The 21,475-nt window shown below is 39.7% G+C and overlaps 1 protein-coding gene across 7 annotated transcripts in view; it reads right to left on the minus strand.

The window, feature by feature from the left end:
* Window positions 1-21,475, minus strand: part of FRMD4B (FERM domain containing 4B) — a 336,083-nt gene that overhangs the window by 69,967 nt on the left and 244,641 nt on the right. The gene's annotated exons all lie outside the window — the stretch shown is intronic.

Raw genomic sequence — 21,475 nt, forward strand, 5'->3', positions numbered from 1 at the left:
GAGAGAGAGAGAGAGAGAGAGAGAGAGAGAGAGAGAGAGAGAGAGAGGGCGCGCGCGCCAGCACTTTAATTAGCTGTGGGAAATTGTGTTTTGAGAGCAGTATTCTGGAAGGAACACACATGACTTTGAAACTGAAAATTCAGACAGCTTCTAAATGAATAATTTTTACCTCTCCAAGTTCATTTTGAAGCTCTGATTTTCTTAGATTAGTTTGCTCAATGTTTTCCTGTGTCATAGCAGTTATTTTGGTACACACACAATGCAAATATTATAAAAAATATAAGTTCTACTTCTGTGTCAATGAGACATTATTGAATTAATATTTATACTCTTGTAGAGAAAATGTAAGCCTTAAGAACAGGTTACCAGGCTTCCCTGGTGCAGTGGATAAGAATCTGCCTGCCAATGCAGGGGACACGGGTTCGATCCCTGGTCCGGGAAGATCCCGCATGCCGCGGAGCAACTAAGCCCGTGCGCCACAACTACTGAGCCCGCGTGCCTAGAGCCCATGCTCCTCAACAAGAGAAGCCACCGCAATGAGAAGCCCGTGCACGGCAACGAAGAGTAGCCCCCTGCTCGCCGCAACTAGAGAGAGCCCACGCACATCAATGAAGACCCAATGCAGCCAAAAACAAATAAATTAAAAATTAAAAAAAAGAACCAGTTACAGAAAGTGCTTGAGATAAAAATTCTGTTGCTTTATACTGAAGTTTGATGAACCCTAATTTATCATTTTTCCATGATTTTATTTTATTTTTTCTATTTTTTAACATTTTCATTCCCAGAAGGAAATCTGGTACTCACTCGACCCTCCCCACCACCACTTTATTTATTTATTTATTTTAAAATTTTTATTTATTAAAAAAAATTATTTTATTTATTTATTTTTGGCTGCGTTGGGTCTTCGTTGCTGTGCGCAGGCTTTCTCTAGTTGCGGCGAACGGAGGCTACTCTTCATTGCGGTGTGCAGGCTTCTCATTGCGGTGGCTTCTCTTGTTGCGGAGCACGGGCTTCAGTAGTTGTGGCTCACGGGCTCTAGAGCACAGGCTCAGTAGTTGTGGTGCACAGGCTTAGTTGCTCCACGTAATGTGGGATCTTACTGGACCAGGGACTGAACCCATGTCCCCTGCATTGGCAGATGGATTCTTAACCATTGCGCCACAAGGGAAGCCCTCCACTATTTTATTTTTAAAGCCTTTAAGATCCCAAAGAAAAATAGGAGTTTGAGGCTGTCACTAACAGGAATACTTCTTCAGTTGCCTGGTACGGATGCATAACTGTGTCAGGGTATTGCCTCTATCAATAACACTCACATGCACCTTCATTTATTTTGTTAAATGTGATGACATATGTAAATACCATTATTGCATTATGTGATAAATTACAACATTGAGTAGTAGAGCAGGGTCTTTATTAAAAAAAATTTTTTTTTGGTGAGATGCTAGCTTGTAAGCATTAACACATGCTAAAACAATACCATATAACCCCCTCCTTGCATAAATCCTATATAATTAGTACTTGAAAGTGCATAGTGTTTAAGAACATGGGTCTGGAAATTGCCCTACACTTTTTTTTCTTTCTCCTTTCTACCTGTTAAATCTGAGCTGGAGAATTTTCTAATTATACCAAGTGCATCAGTGGTGAGTAATTAAGTAGTTTTAAAGTAAATGCACACTAGGTAGGTTTATAGAAGCAGTTAGCTCAGTGAGAATTTCTGGAAGGTTTATGCTTTTCTCTCAAGTGGCCAAGTGATTTGATCGGGCTTCTCAAAAAAACAACAAGAACAACAACAAAAAAACCCAAAACTAATAACAATAATTCTTTTAGAAGCCATAAAATAAAATAAACAAACCCCAAACCTGGGATATTACAATGTCAACAGTGATAATTACCTGTGTTTCCCTTATATTTCATCCTCCAACAACTAAGTATCCCTTCTGAAACCTGAGGCAGTGGATCTGCTTCAAAGTTTTTCGCTTCAAAAGCTGACAGGCCCAGAGCCTTGGAATTCAAAGCTCGCCTATAATCTCTAGAAACAGATTATAAAATCAAAGAGAAGCCAGGTTGATTGCAGAAATCAATTGCCCTCTGTCTTTCAGGCAAGAGACAGTCGTTTTCTAATCTGGTGAAAGATGATGAAGCAGTTAATCCAACAGGTGAGGTGGGTGTTGATCGAGATTAAATTTTAGAAAAGCTAAATTCCTTATCTTCAAAGAAATAGAAACTCACGTGGGGCATGGGGGTGAGGGCTTCTCAGGGGAACTCAAGAACATGTTTGAGTTTAAATTAGACCTGAACTCGTTAAAGTCAAATCTGTCTTAAAATCAGAGAGAAGAGGCGAAGTGCGTTAGATCAAATATTTTTTTTAAAAAACTGAAGATGTATAAAGTATATTGAAAATTATTGCCAACTCCTCTGACACCCTGGGACCCCTTTGCGTCCTCAGAACCTTAGATGAGTCACTGGAACAATATTTTAGACACCAACTTTTCAGTTTAGTAAATTAAAAGACCTCAAACAGATACTCTCAAGGAAGTTGCCAAATATTTCTCTACATTGGAAAGGTCATCAAATATTAAAAATGCTGAAATGAGGAGCTAAAGCATGAGAAGTACCAGGTTCAGACAGCTCCAGGGGAGAGGGCAGGCAAATACGAAGCTTGCCCGTGGACTTTTTCACCTACACCAGTGGCCCCGACACAATTCTGGTGGAGGAAGGCAATGGTGGGACGGAACAGTAGGGCCTTTGAGAAATCTCATTCCAGGAAGAGAGGAAAATGAGTGGTTTGGCAAAGCCCCACATTCTTTTACACATCTTAGGCCCCACCTCACCTTTCAGTTAACCACTGTTCTGGAAATACAAGGCAACATATTTTAAGTTCTAAAACTGACTGTCAAGGTTACCCGACTTGTGCGTGGAGTTCACCAAACAATGGATTCATCAAGAAAATACTATTTTGCCTGGTTCTCAGCCATTTCATATGGTGAAATTTAATTAAGACTTGTACAGAACTCTGGAGTTTCATGTCTGAAGGGTAAAACTTCTTTAGAAACTGCAGTCTGCTCTTGGATAGAACATTTCCTTTACTTACAACCATGGCAACCGAGGTAACCTTATAGGTACTGGGAAAGCTAACACTTGAGAAAGGGATCACCTCAAAGGCAGAGGTAATGGGATCCTTCAGTGGGTTTCCATGATTGTCAAGGATAAACAAAGAGAAGCAGAGGAGTGAAGCAGGGGATGTGGCTGAATGCACAGAGGTAACGTGAAACAGGATCAAGTGCTGGTGCTATACTCCCAAAGATCACTTAACAGGATTATGGATCCAATCACGAGGTCACTGGGTTCAGGCTCCACCTTCGACATCTCACTTTTGGTCCTTGACTTGTCGGCTCAGTTGACCAAGACATCATGCTAACGAGGTGAACTCTAGGTTTTGACACCCAAGTAGGAAAGCAGAATAAAAGAAAGTTTTAGAACTTGAAAGGGACTTTTGTGAAAATATGACTCCTATGATTTTACAGATGATGGCACTGAGGGCCAGGGGCAGGACGTGGACTACTCAATCCCACAGCACATGTTGACCCTGGACTCTTTCAACTCGACCGTGCTTTAGTTAACGCCAGCGCAAATCTCACCAGGAATGTCCTAAAGGCATGCTTTTGGTAAAAATTGGAATCAGGTAAGATCAGAAAAATGACTCCAAATGCCACCTCCACCGTTGGTAGGATAGTATGTCACCATCAAACATACACGCTCACATAGAATGGGAAAACTATTTCTGAAGACGCATTCTGCATTTTCTGTATTGATGTATTGATAGTACTCCATGGAAACTTATTCTGCACTATAGCTATGAACATTCATAACTTGGTCACAAATACTTCAGATGGAGAACTACTTGACAAAACGTTGAGAAACCTCTGTTTGTTTCCAAGTCTACTACTCATCATCTATTTAAGGGTTAAGTCTACCAAAAAAACAAAACAAAAACCACCTGTAGAACAGCAACAAATAAATGTAGGAGAAATAAAAGAGATAAAAAAATTACAATTTGCAACAGTCATAGTACTAATTGATTCAGGCAGTACTTTTCAATAAGTAAAAGGTATTGGGTGAAAGTTAGATGAGAAACATAATATTTACATAATCACAAAGGATCTCTCCATAGGGGAGAATTAATTACAAAAGGGGAAATGGTAACTTTTCAATGGTGAAACCTGACAGATACCATCTTAACCAAGGGATGAGATATCACCAATAACTGGGAAGACCAGCATCACGTGCCTTCTGATACGTTCTGAGAAGGATATAACTTCATCTACATACAGTGCTGTGCTGCTAAATGTAAATGTTTCACAACCAGAAATGGGGGAGGGGGTACAAGCTCTGATGTGTAGCATTTGTTGATTTCCATGGTGTGAACATTCCCACCATGGCTGATTTCAAGCTACCAGTATGATATTACAGAACATGGAGCTGGGAAGAGATGTGACAACTGGCTCTCATAGATGGTACTAACTGGTTCTAGCACACCGCTGGGTAGTATTTCTGCCAAAAATACATCACTAGATCTAATCAGGAGAAACCTTGAGACAAAAATCTGGCCCATACTCTTGAAAGTGTCTGTGTGATGAATGCTAGAGGAAGGCTGAAGAACTGTTTGAAAGCAAAGGAGACTAAAGAGTTATAACAACTAAACGCAGTGTGTTATCCTGGATCAAGAGGAAAAGTTGTTATAAAGGCACTACTGATACAACTGCATTGCATATTAGGCAACAGTATAGGTTCAATGTTAAATGTTCTGAATGTGATCATTGTTATATGGGTCTGTAAGAGATGTCCGTTATCCTAAGAAAGATACCATGAAACATTTAGGGGTAAACAGTGTAACTTACTCTCAAATGGTTCAGAAAAAAATTACACACATTTGGAGGTAGGGGAGATAGAGAGAGCACCAGTACAAATGTGGAAAATGTCAACAACCGGTGAATTTGGTTTGATAGACATACATTTTGTGTGTGTGTGTGTGTGTGTGTGTGTGTGTGCTATTCTCGCAACTCTTTTGTAAGTTTGAAATTATTTCAAAATAAAAAGTTTGTTAAAAAATTGATGTATTTTCCGGGAGGGTTGGATATCTATTTGTCTCGACTGCCTCATACCCCAACCCCCTTTCTGAACAGAATATCCCATTCTTTTGGAGAATTGCTTCTCTCCTTACTGGATCTAATGGAAATACAATCATCCTTCTGTGGGCAAGTGATGGAAGAGGGTTCAAAGACCTTCCTAGGGATTTTCCAAATTAGAACTAAGGTAAGAAAGCTCTCTCCCTCTGGAGGTGACATTGGGAAGATGTGAACCAGAGAGAATCAGTGACTACAGATGGACAGAAAGGGGCTTCTTAACATTGCTAGTCAACTGTGTCCACTGCTGAGCTGGGCCAGACTTCGAAGTCTGGTTAAAGTTCAAAAATTGTCGAGAATGAGGCCTTGGATGCTGCTTCTATGCTCTCACCTTAGTTTACCAGTAAGCCTGCAAACAGTGCAAAGAACCAATGGGATAAGGACACAAATGAGTGAGTTGATACAGCTCCCGGGAGCCTCTCTAATACCTTCTGTGGACACACCTACATGGAAGGAAGACTCTGCCAGGCCAGAGAAGCCCAGAGCTATGGGCTAACTAGTTTTTATACAATTTGGCTGGGAGAGAGGCCGCATCAACACTTAATACCTACCTACCATCTAACAAGGCAGCTCTTGCTAGGCCATAGAAACATACTTCCCTGGGCAATTTCCTATTTTCTAGGGGTTATCATGCCCCTAGAAGGCCAGGCCATAATTACTACACCTGCACTCCCTCCTCCCCCTATGTAAATAAGCCAGTACTTTCTCCTTTTCCATCCAAGCTAGTTGTGAGAGGCAATATTTATGGAGGATGGTCTCAGTGAATACTACACATTTGTTCTTTCAGGGCAGCATTTTGCAACCTCAGTACAGTTGACATTTTGAGTCAGATAATTCCTTACTGGGGGGAGGGGCTGTCCTGTGCACTATAGGGTATTAAACAGCATTCCTGGCCTCTGCTCACTAGAGTCTAGTAGCAGCCTCCTCACCAGCTGTGACAACCAAAAATGTCTCCAGAGATGGCCAAAGGGTTCCTTTTGGCACCCCAATTGAGAACCATTGCTCTAGATTCACTAAGTTTATTCTTGGATTAAGCTAGAATCATCAGAAACCTACAAAACTGAGCCATAAGGTTTCCCGAGGTAAAACTCCTTTTTTGGTATGATTTATTTATTTTATTTTATTTTTAAATTTATTTTTGGCTGCTTTGGGTCTTTGTTGCTGCACGCAGGCTTTCTCTAGTTGTGGCAAGCGGGGGCTACTCTTCATTGCGGTGCGCAGGCTTCTCATTGTGGTGGCTTCTCTTGTTGCAGAGCACAGGCTCTAGGCGCATGGGCTTTGGTAGTTGTGGCTCGTGGGCTCAGTAGTTGTGGCTCGTGGGCTCTAGAGCACAGGCTCAGTAGTTGTGGCGCATGGGCTTAGCTGCTCCACGGCATGTGGGATCTTCCTAGACCAGGGATCGAACCCGTGTCCTCTGCATTGGCAGGTGGATTCTTAACCACTGTGCCACCAGGGAAGCCCAAAACTGCTTTTTAGAAACTGTGTTCTGGCATCACTCCCCTGACTTATGTTGAGAAACAACGTAAGAAACAACCCTCAGAAACTCATTATTTTAATAACTTTAGGTGTGTTGTTCAGGACATAGTTCATTACCTTTACAAGGACACATGGGAGCAGTTTCTGATTTTTAGGACCAATGATGACTGTGTTCCTTCGAGCAGCTGCTTTGTTTTTACCTTAATGACCACTGTGCGTTATGTAAGTGATCATAACTTCCTCTGAGCTTTGGCTCTTAAGAGAAGCTGAATTTCAAATTTGTGGGCTAAATGCTTTATACTCACCATGCTGAATTTTTTTTTTAAATATTTATTTATTTATTTGGCTGTGTCGGGTCTTAGTTGCGGCACGCGGGCTTAGTTGCCCCACGGCATGTGGGATCTTAGATCCCAGACCAAGGATCGAACCTGCATCCTCTGCATTGGAAGGAAGATTCCTAATCACTGGACCACCAGGGGAGTTCCATGCTGAATGTTTTATACTAAGCTTAACCTTGGCAGCATCTAATTATTTCCGCCTTTATTTTCTCACATATAATTCTGATTTCATCAGTTAACATATTTTAGTGTTTTTTTTCCTTTTTATTGACGTATATACAGTAAAATGCACAACTCTTACTGTGCAGCTCGATGACTTTGATGTGTGTATATACTCATATGACCATCACCTGAATCAAGATATCAAATATGCTTACTAATTTTTCATCTTAGGGAAAGGTATATATGTTTATAAACCACATCATATCAAAAAAATTATTTTTGCTAATAAGAAGGGTACAAAATAATACTGCAAAATTGTTCCAGTTTGCAGTTTTTTGATTACTAACCAACTTGAGTATTTCCCTTGCAATTGCCTATTATTTGCTATTGCCTATCTGTGAAATGACCCTTTGTTCACTTATCTACTTGAGAGTTTATGTTCAACTTGAGTTACCAATATTAACGCTTTGTCTTGTTTATGGGGCAGAAATTGTGTCCTTCAATCTCATCCCCTCTGATGTGCTCTCTCCTCCTGTGAAGTCAGATTGGACTTGGCCCTCCCACATTGGAAGAATCTATGGGGCCCTAAGTAATTTTTTCTGAAACTCACTCAGTTCCTCCTCTGCAAAATGGGGAATGATAATATTGAATTTACTGAGTTGTTTAGAGCATAAAGTATAAAATATAAAGCACTTACCATGAAGGGTAGCCCCCAAAGACTCTCAATGTTATTCTCTCTGCACTGTTTACCATGCTGCTTCTTACATCCTTATATATCATTATATATATGGTTCTCTACTTTGTTCTGGGACACGGTTCAATTTTTGTGTAGTTCCATAACATTTAATCATTCTTCCTTTATAATATGTCTCAGTATCTGATATGACAAAGGCTTTAACTTTCCATAATAATATTTGCCATTCTTTTCCATTTATGTTTTTAAAGAAATTTTAAAAATAATCTTGTCAAGTTTTTAAAAAGATATAGTAATTTGCCTTCCTCTTTGGAACCATAATAAGTATCTACTGAAATTGCTCTGCAGCGATCATAAAGTTTTATGATATACCATGAAGATCACACACATCCTGGTTTAGGATTAATAATCGTTTTTTTTGTATTTTCCAACATAAATAGGCCACTTTTTTCATTCTGTTAATCTGGTTATCATTGTGTAGGATATTATTTTTAGTGTATTTAATTTGTATTCAACTTCTTCACCAAAGCCAATAATGCCAATAAACTTTAGTTAGTTTATTTCCATTTCCTAGGCACCTAGCGAAATTGTCTCCAAATAATATTTTGGTGCAGTTCTTTTCAATGTATGGTGGTATAACTGATTGCACTGAATAAAGTAGACATTTTACTTAACACATCAAAACAGCACTCCTCCCATACACTGCTGGTGGACCAACTTAAGTTACTTCTGGACTAACTTTTTGGCAAGGTCCACTAAAGTGTAACATACACATGCACTATGACCCAGCAATTTTGCTCCTAGGTATACACCTAATAGATATGTTTACAGATGTCCACTAAAGGGCAGGCACTTGGATCCTCATGGCAGCACTACTTATAATAACCAAATACTGCAAAGCTACCCAAATGCCCATTTATGTAAATGAACTGTGGTATACTCATACTCTGGACTACCATTCAGCAGGGAAAATGAATAAGCTGGCTGTAATGACACACAACAACATGAATGAATCTCAAAAACATAATTTGAGCAAAAGAAGCCATATATTAAAAAAGCATATACTGTATAACTTCAGTTCTATAAAATACAAAGTCAGCCCAAACTAATAAATACTATTAAAAGTCATGGTAGTGGGGGGATTAATGACTGGAAGAACATGCTAGGGGCTTCTCAGGTGCTGGTAATGTTTTGTTTCCTTGATAGTGGTACTAGTTGCACAGATGTGTTCAATCTGTGAAAGTTCATTGAGCTGCACAATTACATTGTATACACTTTTCCATGTGTATACTTCAATATAAAGTTAAGAAAAAAAAACAAAACACAGAACCACTGATCTTCCCTCAGCCTTTCCCATCTTACTTAATGTCAGTTTCATCCTAAGTTGCTTAGCTCCAAGATCTCCATGGTACCATTGGGCACAGAGTCGGGCAGTGTGCAACCTGTGCAACTGTATTTGGTGACCCTGTTTGCACCTTCTAATGCAGTATAACCTTATTTATTGTCTTTATCCCTATCTACCATCACCTCTGCCTAATAGGTAAGCTCCTTAGGGCATGGGTTTTTACCTATTTTGACCCTAGCTATATCTCCAGGACCACTTGGCACACAGCAGGTACTCAAAACATTTGTAGAATATCAACTAAAAGAGTAGTGAAGGAAAATGTCGATGGGTGTATTATTATCTTTCCTTTTTAAAAAGGGAATGCTTCTTATGTTTCTCGAGTCACTATACAGTTGATTTGCCTTGATTTTCAACTGAGAATAAGGAATCCTAGCTTTCTGAACTATGAGAACATAGCTCAGGCTTTATCAGCTATGGGAACTGTTAGCATAGTACCTAGTTATCAAGGATATATATATATATATATATATATATATATATATATATGAATATGTATATACGCAAAGTTATCAAAAAATCTTTTACTTTTCTGGCATCACTTTCTAAAAATGTAAAGGGAAAATAATATATCTGTCCCCCAACTTCACGGAGTTTTGAGGATAAAAAAGAAAAATGAGCTATAAGGATGCTTTCAGGGCTTCCCTGGTGGCGCAGTGGTTGAGAGTCCACCTGCCGATGCAGAGGACACGGGTTCGTGCCCCGGTCCAGGAAGATCCCACATGCCGCAGAGTGGCTGGGCCAGTGAGCCATGGCCGCTGAGCCTGCGCTTCCGGAGCCTGTGCTCCGGAACGCGAGGGGCCACAACAGTAAGAGGCCCGCGTACCGCAAAAAAAAAGATGCTTTCAAAAACTAAAAAGGATTAGAAGAAGAGCAAACAAGTACAGGTGTTTTGTGGGTGTGTATCACAGTTTCAAAGATATAAGCAGTAGGATCAAAGTATTTGGACAGACTGCTTCTCAGAAACTTGATCACAATGAACATGGGAACAAAGAGAAAGTTTATGAATTAGTGTTTGGTTGTGGGAGGATAATACAAGTGAATATACAGACATGGAAATGAGAAAGAAGGGAAAATGAATCAGATCATCTTTTCTCAAGGTGGAGCCCAGGTATGGTTTGTGCAATGCATGTTGTTTTTTGGTGGACAGGTGGTGCATATTTTTGTTCTTGGGATGAAGTTCCAACTAGTTTATGTAGAAACCAGACCTTGGTTTCTAGATAGCATTCTCCACTGAAAGGAAAAATGGTTGATTCCAAGGCTATGGTAGTGGGAGCCTTTAGAGCATCAAAATGAATGAGAGAAGGGATTATAATATATTGAATAAAAAGAAATCCATGAGTCCATGTTGATAATAAAAACCATTTTTTAAAAAGATGGAGAAGGGAAAATTATTCTTTACCCATGAATGCTAAGAAATGTTGAAGGTGATAGAATTAGCAAATCACCATTTACAATCACCATATACCATAGTACTAACCATAGTACTAACTGGCTTAGCCAAGATCACCACTGGAGACCAAGACCATTGGATCAAAGACTGTTGGGAAACAGGATGGTCAAACAGTCTCAAAGTGTTGACTCCAGACAAGTTGTTAATTACAAAGTGGAAAAGATGAAGAGAAATCTGGTAGATACCACCTTAACCCAAAACAAATCTTACTAACGTTGCAAGCCTCCCTGTGAGACACACTGAGGAGGACCCAACATCACTTATGTAGTATTCTTGCCACAAGGAAATTATATTAGACTAGTGGCTCTGAAACGTCGGTGTATAGCAGAGTTACCCTAAAGCCACTGAAGAATAGAGAGACCCAGACTCACTGAAGTAGTATAGGGTGAAACGGGGCAGGTTGTGGGTCTCTGTAGTTTCACCAAGTTCCCTAATGATTCTAAGACGTGGCCAACACATGTCTGGAATCACTGAATTAGACAAATCCGTATTTCACAAATTGACAGACCTTTTACAAGGCAAATGGCCTATACTCTTAAAAAATACCAATGTAAGAAAAGTCAAGGAAAGACTGGACATCTGTTTCCCGTTATGGAGACTATAGAGTCATGACAACTAAAACCAATGTGTGATCCTAGATGGATCCTGGACCAGAAAAGGAAAACAAACAAACAAACAAATACCAAACTAACTCAACAGCTAATTATTGAGACAATATGATATTAATCTCATAAAACTCTAAACTCCACATGGGCAGAGATCCAAGTCACCACTGTGCACACAGCACACTAGTGTAGCACATAGTGGACATTCAATAAATATTTTTAAATGAATTAATCTATACTTTAAAAAAATACCAAACCTTTTGATAACAAGGTTCTACCAGATGATGCTACAAAAATATCATCAGAACTGTGAGTCTTCCTCCACCCAAGTCTTTTTACTTCGCCCCTATTCTGAGATCTGGAGGCTCTGCTTTATTTCTTTTGATCCCAGGAAGAATGGTATTGTCACGTGGCCAAATATCAGAGACACTGGCTCCACCATTCTGCCAGTATCTGAATCCTTGTAATAAACTCTTGCACCAACATGGTTGCAAAGCAAGGGAGTGAATGTTTATGAGACTGCTCTGAAAATGAGAGGTGTGGTGATCTACAGCCAAGTCGTTAAGCGATGCAAGACGGCGAGCCTAAATAGGTCAGGTTCCACTAATAAGCATGGAGGTTCCAAGGCACCCACATCTGATAAATAGGAGGTGAGACAATTGGAGAACAGATGAATAACTGTCAGTAGACACTGAGAACCCAGCTCTCTACTTTTGTACTTACCTGTATGCATTATTAGATTACATACACAGCAGAATTTAATTACAGCATTCTAATTGCTTAAATGTACCCTGGCACTAATTTACGATTATAATTTGAATTTGTAGCAGTGGAGTGTCCTGAAGAAAAACTAGTCATATTAAAAACACCCAAAAAGTGCAAGGTGCTTGCAAGATAATCAAGGATGATTAGAGGGAGAAAAGGATGAGTCATGAGAAAGAAGAGAAAGTTACGGTCATGATGTTAAAATAAATCTTCTGAATAAAGAAGCACTGCTAAAGTTAGTATCCTAGCCTAACATCCTAGATGCTTTTTGCATCTAGGAGTAAATATGCAATGATACTTTTATTTTTAGGACTACTGTACCTCCATTTGATTGGGCCTCCTGTTTATCATTTTTTTCCAACAGGGTATATACCACATTTAAAATGTTTTCACCAACATTCTCCTTTTATGCCATCATGGTGGTTATTTATGCCCAAGTACTTCTTATAAATGAGAACATCGTATAATAGTCCTCTTGGGAATTTTGGAAGAATATTATCAATAACAACAACAATAAAAACGAGAACATTTAAGTGCTAGCTATCTGTTCCAAGAGGCTGACATACATTAATTCGTTGAATCCTCAGGACAACCTTATGAGGAGGTATTATTACCTCACTTCACAGGTGAGGACTGAAATTAGGAGATTACTGCTTAAGGCCACCTACCCTCTTAGTGGTGCTACCAGGATTCAAGCCGGGACCACCTCTCCATAGTCCCCCAACTCTTTGCCATGTCATGCATTGAGCCATATTTTGGTCTCTCCCAAGAGTGAACCAAACAATCTTGGTTGGTGTCCAACACCCGTGAAATACTTACTGACTTCACTTCAGCTGGGAGGTAAACTGTACTCGTAGGGCATATATTGCATGTGTTCTTAGTAAATTTAAATTGTAACTATTTGTGGCCAGTTCAACAGGTTTAGCTGAAATGGGTAACTTGGTCTATTTCCCAATGAATCTATATTGTAAAACATTAATATTAGGCCTCCTTAATTATGAAATGGCAGTCTTCCATTCCATTTCTTCTTTTTGAAAAATATAAAGGTAGATTTTCAAACCTCCTCCTTAGGCCTCTTAAGCATGTGTAACATGCCAGAAAGGCAAATGACATGTGCTTCTAGTATGGGTTGAAAAAATAGATGACAAATAGATGGTAGATGATAGATGGACAGGTAAATGGATGGATGTACAGAGAGAGAGAGTGGGTGTGGGTAAATTAGTTTTTTAAAAGTTTCTTTGCCATGTTCCTTTTGAAATATAAGATTTGAATCTTCAAGGATGTCCACTTAAGCATTTTCAAAAGCAGAAAACATACAAAGAAATTTGATTTCTATAATAAATTGAGAAAATATCTTCCAGAGTTTTCTCATCCTTTCCTAGATTTTAAGATATCGTGTTTTCAGCTGAATTGACCATCTACCTCGTCCTCCCTCCATCCAAGCATTTATCATACTATTTTTATGACTTTTTTTGGAGTGACAATTTAGCTGTAATGATATTCCAACAGCCTCTTTCTGAGATGATGGTCTACCAAAAGTATCAGTACTGGGTTTAAATGTTTTAAGGTAATTCATGTTAAATGGCACCAGTATGAAATACAAATATTCCAATTGGGTGTTTAGTGGCTCTGTTCAACATATTCAACAAATATTTGAGTGCCTTCTTGTGCTGGCAATACATCAATGAACAAATAATTCATTCTTTGTAAATTTACTCCGGGTAGTGCCAACTAGAGTGCATTTTCCTTGTTCTCTAAGACCATGTCCTTTTGCCTTTCGGTGGGCCTTGATTTTTTCATCTGAAGACCCAACAACTTCCCCTTTAGCACCTCAGGGAGGTGGTAAAGGCAACCGAAACAGCACATGGGACAGGTCCCTGAGGATTACAACTGGCATGTGTTATAAGCTATTATTATGAAAACTCTGATTCTCACACATGCACAAGGCAGCACAGATCTAAATGCTCATGGTTTAAGACACACATCATTTCAATATCAGGGAAACATAGAAGGAAAACCACATGACGCAGGGAAAGGTGAAGTACTGATTATGAAACTCTCAATAGCCCTTTAAAACATGGCATTCGATTTCTTTGTTCCACATAGATTGGCTAGTCTTCAAACCAACTCTGATGTTCAGCTTAGCGACTTCACTGTGTAAATATCTATGGCTACTTATTACCAGAAAGCACGCTCACCTCTGTACAGACAGAACTTACAGCCTGCAAAATTCAATTTCTGTTACTGACCCTTTAAATAATTTCAGCATCTTGAAATGAGTTTGAGGATTAAAATACACACACATACACACACATTCACGTAGACAAACACTCTCAAATCCCCAATACTAAAACTCTGCCAGGTTAGCAGATATACTGAATATAGTTTATCCTTGGTAACCATTCAAACTGTCGGTTGTTGCACTACATGGAATAATTCCAGGACAAGAACCATGAATGTGGTGCTGACAGTAATGGATTGGTTACAGAGGAATATGCTTCATGTTGTATTAGTTTAAATCGAGCTGAGACTAATTCCTCTCTTTTAAGGCACTGTAAACAGGGATAATAATAGGTCTTACCATGAACGTGTACTTTTATAAAGTCTCTTTGTCATGAATAGGCAGCTGGAACAGTATTAAATTAGCAAATATCTTTCTAGATTTTAGGAGAATGGTTCCCTCTCAAAAAAGTCACATGATTGACTTTTGGGATGATTCATTTCTCCAATTTTTCTTCCACTCCTGCTTCATTGCTGCCTATATGGTAACTCTGGCTTTAGTAAGAAGGAAAAGGGAAAGCCAGTGATGTTCAGATAGTTTGGCTGAATGGTTGGGGTAGAACAATATATTGGAAGATTTGGCTAAAATGAGGTTTTAAGATTAAGTGGACTCCCTCTGCATACACTTGCAATGCCTTTCCATACTAAAGGCAATCGAATGTTGATGACTTATTTCCTTGAAATTCCAAGAAAAGCTGTTTGAATCTAAGAGCAGAGAAGTATGCCAAACTATCCCTGTAGCTGATTTTACAGCAATTCTCCTAAATGTCTCCAAAAAGTATTTACGGTGAATAAAGCAGCAAAGGTTACAGTACGTATGCTGAGACTCCTGTGCTTCAAAATCCGATCATGCGATGCCCCAAATGGTATCCCAACGGGTTCAGTATATGAAATTTCAAGGTTACAAGTACAATATCAACTCTGGAAAATTGAATGTAGGAACACTAGCTCCATCTTAGGTAATGAAAACAAAATAAGATTGAAAGCTGAAAGAGTCTAATTTTAAGGTTGTTACGCAGAACTTATTTTCAATTTGGCTCAATCTTTTCACAAGCCCATTCTGCAAAATTTGATCAATTTAGTTGTGCGTGTAAGCTACATTTACTTTGCTCACTTGACAAACATTTACCGAGGGCCTATAGCGTATGCCTGTCTCTGTGCCAGTGGCTGGGACGTAAAGCTGACCCTGATCCCAAGGAATCAGTCCAGTTGCGGTGTGGCAGGTATATAAACAAGCAAGTCAACGCTAATGGGAAGAGAGCTAGAGAAGTATTTAGAGGATACTTTCGGGATTGGAGGAACTTAATTTCTTTAGGATATGGTTGGTGGTGGTACACAGGGAAGGAAAGAATTGGTTAAGGGCAGGGGACTTTGGAGCTGAGTTCAGAAGGATGAGTGGAAATTTACCAGAGGGAAATGAAGGGAGAGAGAAAAGCATTCAGCAGACAAAGAACATGAAAAAGAGAAAGACATTCAGCACAGGGATAAATATATTAAAAGGCATGGAAGCTTGAGAAAGCTGTTATTAATCAGGGAATGAGGAATTATTTCAGTATGAACATGGTGAGTGTGGAGGAGGCTAGAGTGACGAGCTGGGGCTCGTGTGTCCTATGAGGGAGCGTCATATGTCATAGTAGTAGTAATAATAGTAAAAACATTAATAGCAAAACAGTGTCTGCTCATGGAAGAGACTCTGACAAGTACAGGTTTCTGGTAACTGACTACACTGCTGAACTGAATGAATAAGCATTTTCAGAACTCTAATGGAAAACTGATGAACTCATAAAAGTGCTAACAAAAGACCAAGATGAAAAAAATTAATTCGATGGGACTGAGTGAACTGATGAGACTGACTATAATTTTGGTGACTTTCTGTTTGAATAAAAAGAAAAATCCCACAAGGACTGAGAGGCAAAAAATATACAAATCAATTTTCACTGCAAAGTAAAGGAGCTGTTACAGTGGAGGATTCCTGGACTGAATGTCAATATTATGACATAGTATGAGTGTGTTTTGTGTTTGGTAATTGCAATCGTTGTTGCTTTTGTTGTGGTCATCCATTTCCAATGCTTGGTGTCAGTTTATCTCTTGTGAAAATAAAGTACAGTGTGTGTGTGTGTGTGTGTGTGTGGAAAAAAAAAAAGAAGTCACCCAGAATTGGCCTAAATAAATAAATAAAACAAAACAAAAAAAACAGTGTCTGCTTCAGACACTCTTCTGTCTACCTGGTATATATTAACTCATCCATTGTAGTAGGAACTATGATCCCCACTTTCACAGTCGATAAAACTGAGGCTTAAAAATGTAAGTAACATGCCCAGGTTAGAGCCAAAGCCATGTATTTGAACCCAGACTGCCTGGTTTCAGCGGAACCTTTCCCCCACTGCACTACACTGCCTCTGTAGGTAGCAGGGGCTAAGACGTTAAACATGGGGGATACAAGGTCTTGCTGATTTTACGTTCTAAAATGCCTCAATCCTGCCATCCCTTCGTTCATTCTTTAATTATTCGCTCGTTCACTTAAGCAACCTTTTACGTAACATCTAGGTCCTAGAGACTCCAACATATAAAAAACCTGGTCCCTACTCTCAATGTGCGAGTTTATCTTTAATGAAATAAAAATGTGAATGTTCAAAGCAATCCTGCAATCCTTCCCCATCTTGCATCCTGGTTCTTGCAAGAACACATAGAAAATAGGAAGAAAGGTGGATGGATGAGGTCAACGTAGCCAAAATACCTAAAAAGTTAAAAGTCTAACACAATATAAAATGCAGGCAGCAACTGATCTCAGCCAACAAAAATACATACTTCAAAGAAAGAAACAGGTCAAACTATTAACGCATCAGTAGCAGGATTATGGATCAATTCCTTTTTTTGATTTTTTTTTTGTCCTTTTCTGTATTTTCTAAATGTTTAACAATCAAGTATTATTTTTACAATCAGAAAAAATCATTCTGTCAGTTGTCATTAAGAGTAGACCTTTTGTGGGCTTCCGTGGTGGCGCAGTGATTGAGAGTCCGCCTGCCGATGCAGGAGACACGGGTTCGTGCCCCGGTCCGGGAAGATCCCACATGCCGCAGAGCGGCTGGGCCCGTGGGCCATGGCCGCTGAGCCTGCACGTCCGGAGCCTGTGCTCCGCAACGGGAGAGGCCACAGCAGTGAGAGGGCCACGTACCACAAAAAAAAAAAAAAAAAAAGAGCAGACCTTTTCTTTTTAGATAAAGCAACTAGGAATTTTCAGCTTCCACTTAGCTTTGTCCAGTGAGAAAGACGACTAGTTTTCTAACGGAGGGAGAGTGATCAACACAATGTTTTTATTCTCTTCATACAGCTTCAAAGAGGTAAAGTTTAATGAATACACTGATTATTTTTGTTTCTATTTTTCTGATATAAAATGAATCCAAGTATCCTATTTAAAAAATTTTAGAAAAGCATTACTTAGAAAGCAAAAGTCTTTCCATAATCTCACTCTCAGAGATAATAAAAATTTATACTATGCAATATATTTTTCTATTTTTCCTATAAGTACATTTTATACACACACACACACACACACACACACACACACACAGACATATAAGCAAATAAAGTTAAAGACAATTATACTATATTTACTGTTCTGTAGCTTGATTCTTTTTAAACTTAACAATGCAATTTCGGGACTTCCCTGGCAGTCCAGTGGCTAAGACACAGCCCTTCCAATGCAGGGGGTGTGGGTTCGAACCCTGGCCGGGGAACTAAGATCCCATATGCTGTGCAGTGCGGAGAAAAAAAAATGGATGAAAGAAAAAAAAACAACAATGCAGTTTGGACATGCTTCCACACCAGCCGAGAAGGGCTATTCTATTTTTTTAATGGCTGCCCAGTATTCTTATCACATGAATGATTGGTCACTTATTTAACTAATCCTTATTCAATCACATTTAGGCAGTTTTCAGTTTCCTGCTGTTAGAAATAATAATCTAAGATCTTTTGATATTCATCTTTTCATATTTCAGTAATATCTTCCACACGCTAATTCCTAAAGTTGGTGGAGCACTGGGTGAAAAGATAGACTCTTCATTGTCACCGACGTGGCCAAATTGCCTTGTGAAGGGGCTTTTAAGAGAGCTTTGGTGCCTCCAGGTTCACACACTTAAATGCAAATGGCATTAACAGTCTGAGGACATTATGCAACATATTCTATCACTGCAAGTGTGGCAAGATCGTGTTTGTGGGTGACAGGCTGAGACTCTCCCCAAGTCTCCTGATGAAAGGGCACACCTAATAAGGCCTCAGTCCAGAAATGAGGGAGGATAAAAATAAATATGATTGGATAGTCTTGCAATGATTTTGTTTTTTAATAGGATTATTAATGTTTGGCTCACTAATATTTCCACATTTATTCAAAGTACAAAGAGATGAGTGCTTATGAAAGCAGGGGGCACAGTAAATCTCTGAAGGCATCACTGAGCCATTTTCTCCTGCATCTTGATATGGTACCTCTCCTGTTAAAGCCTGGAGCAGAGGAGATCCTAACTGCCTTGTACTCAGGTTAACATCTCTTGACTGAGTCCTAAGATGTTTTATTTAAAGAATCAGAATAAGGAATTCCCTGGTGGTCCTGTGGTTAGGACTCTGTTCTCTCCCTGCTGAGGGCCCGTGTTCCATCTCTAGTCAGGGAACTAAGATTCCACAAGCCGTGAGGCGCGGCCAAAAAACAGAATCAGAATAGACCTAGGTTTTATCTTGTGGCCAGATCTAACCTAAGGTAAAACCGAGGAAGCTTACAGTCGTCTTGCTTTATTATTTAACGGTACAGGATATATCTAGAACATCACTTTCAAAAGCGTGGTCAGCAGTTCACTGGTAAGCACTGCTTGAAAGAAGAATTACATCTGCAAGTAAGTTTGGAAAATATTGGGTTGAACAAAATCACACACCTGTACACCGAAGGACTTCTTGAAGCCTTTTGTCAAGCCTTTGTCAAATTCACTTCTTGAATTTCCAAGGATGTGGGTCTAATATTCAAAAGTTTTTAAACTTTTTCATATGAAAACAGCTTATGATCATGAGGCAGATTCTTGAGCTGCAGATTTAAAGTACGATATTAGTGTGTGTGTGTGTGTGTGTGTGTGTGAGTACAAAATCCTAACTCTGTTTGTGCACTGCAGAACTAGGAAAATGTTTCAAATGGCTTTCTATGTGATTTTTGGAAGGAGTAACACATAACATCATGGAATTCTGGGCATGTTCAGTCCCTCCAAGGTCCCTGGTATCTTTCAGAAATATTATGTTAGAAAGTACCATCATGTACATTGCCTTTAAAATAAACACAACACACACCCATACACAAATGAGAGAATCCGTAAGGCTTAGGATGGGCCACAGGAAGGCAGCAGTGCTAAATATTACACTGATAACGCAGCGCTCATCAGAAATCCTAGCCCTTAACTGGAATGCAATAATTTTTTATTGAATGAATAAAGACAAATACTATGGTTTCTGTAGCCAGACTGCCTAGAGATTACTTCACTACTAATGAGCTATTTACCCATGGCCAAATTATTTACCTTATTTATGCCTCCATTTGCTCATTTGTTAAAGTAACAATAAATAACATTATCGGCTGTTGCGAGGCTTAGATGAGTCAATACATGAAAAACTCAGTATCGGCTGTTTGCTGAGCTCTCAGTAAGTCGAGCTACCGTCCTCTTCTTCCCCACCCACCCCCATGCACGGTCTCTACCACAGAGCACCTCTTGAACCCCACCTGCTTTTCCACATTTTCTGTCATCTCACTATTATAATAATTCTATACACACCTAAAGAGACAAGGTAGCCAATACTATTTTAATTTTCCAAGCATGTCTTCAAATCGCTGATTTTAAAAATGGGGTGGTAGTGATAAATGTTGTTTGATTACTAAAATCACACGTATGGTTGAGGAGGCCTCCAAAAACCATCACTGCAGGCAAACCTGCAGTGGGTTTCTCATGCATTTAGGCTTTTCCAAGCAGGCTGCAGGTTGTCTAAGATGGACCACAGCCCACATGTTGAGGGCTCCCAGGGCTCCCCAGCATCAGTTTGGGCATTTCCCCATCATCACCACCTGGCACAGGTTATGGCTGTGTGCAGGCAAAGTGTGCCCTCTGCATTCTCACCAAACAGGTTCGGGAGCCTTCACTTGAAAGACAACTCAGACAACAGCTCTCTTCTGGGGAACTCTTGAACCGTATAGGCAGTTTCTAACATTCTGGTAGGTTTTGTACCAACAAGGGCACTAGTGCACTTCTGAAGCTTAAATTCAGGATGCCACAAATATGCCATGTGCAGTGGGCAGACAGCCCTTATCCATCAAGAGCTAGGATGTGTCATGGTTAAACTCGTGGACTCTGGCATTATACTGCCTGGGATGAACCTTGGCTCCTCCACTTATTAACTATGTGAGGTTTGTGTATGTTACTTAACCTCTGTACCTCAATATTCCCATCTATAAAATGGGAGATAATAATAATAGAACTTACCAAATAGGTAAGTTATCTAACTTATCTAATAGGGTTGGAATGAAAACTAAATGCATGAATACATATAGTGCCTGGTAAATTATTCATATTTAATATTTGTTAGTGCTATGACCTGCCAACTCTGTAACAATAGCGCTTGAGTTCTAAGTTATTGAGGACACTTTTATTTCCCCAGAGCAGTGACTAAAAGGAAGCTGAGGTAAATAGGGGGTGTTTTTAAGACCCAGGGTGTCCTGCTGGTATAATTTGCCAAGGACACTTTTCCCACGTAATAGCTCTGTGACGTTAAGAAAACTACTTAACCTCTCTGTGCCTCAGTTCTTTTATTTGTAAAAGGGGTCACAAGTTTCATTCTTCATGGGCTACAGTGAAGATCAAATTCAGTTAACCGTATACCACTTAGCACAGTGCTGGCACACTTTTGTGGGCTTCCCTGATGGCGCAGTGGTTGAGAGTCCACCTGCCAATGCAGGGGACGCGGGTTCGTGCCCCGGTCCGGGAAGATCCCACATGCCGCAGAGCGGCTGGGCCCGTGAGCCACGGCCGCTGAGCCTGCGCGTCCGCAGCCTGTGCTCCGCAACGGGAGAGGCCACAACAGTGAGAGGCCCGCG

This window comes from Monodon monoceros, unplaced genomic scaffold (assembly GCF_005190385.1).
Source record: "Monodon monoceros isolate NGI ecotype Baffin Bay Population unplaced genomic scaffold, NGI_Narwhal_1 Super_Scaffold_3, whole genome shotgun sequence".
In the NCBI taxonomy this organism is placed as follows: Eukaryota; Metazoa; Chordata; class Mammalia; order Artiodactyla; family Monodontidae; genus Monodon; species Monodon monoceros.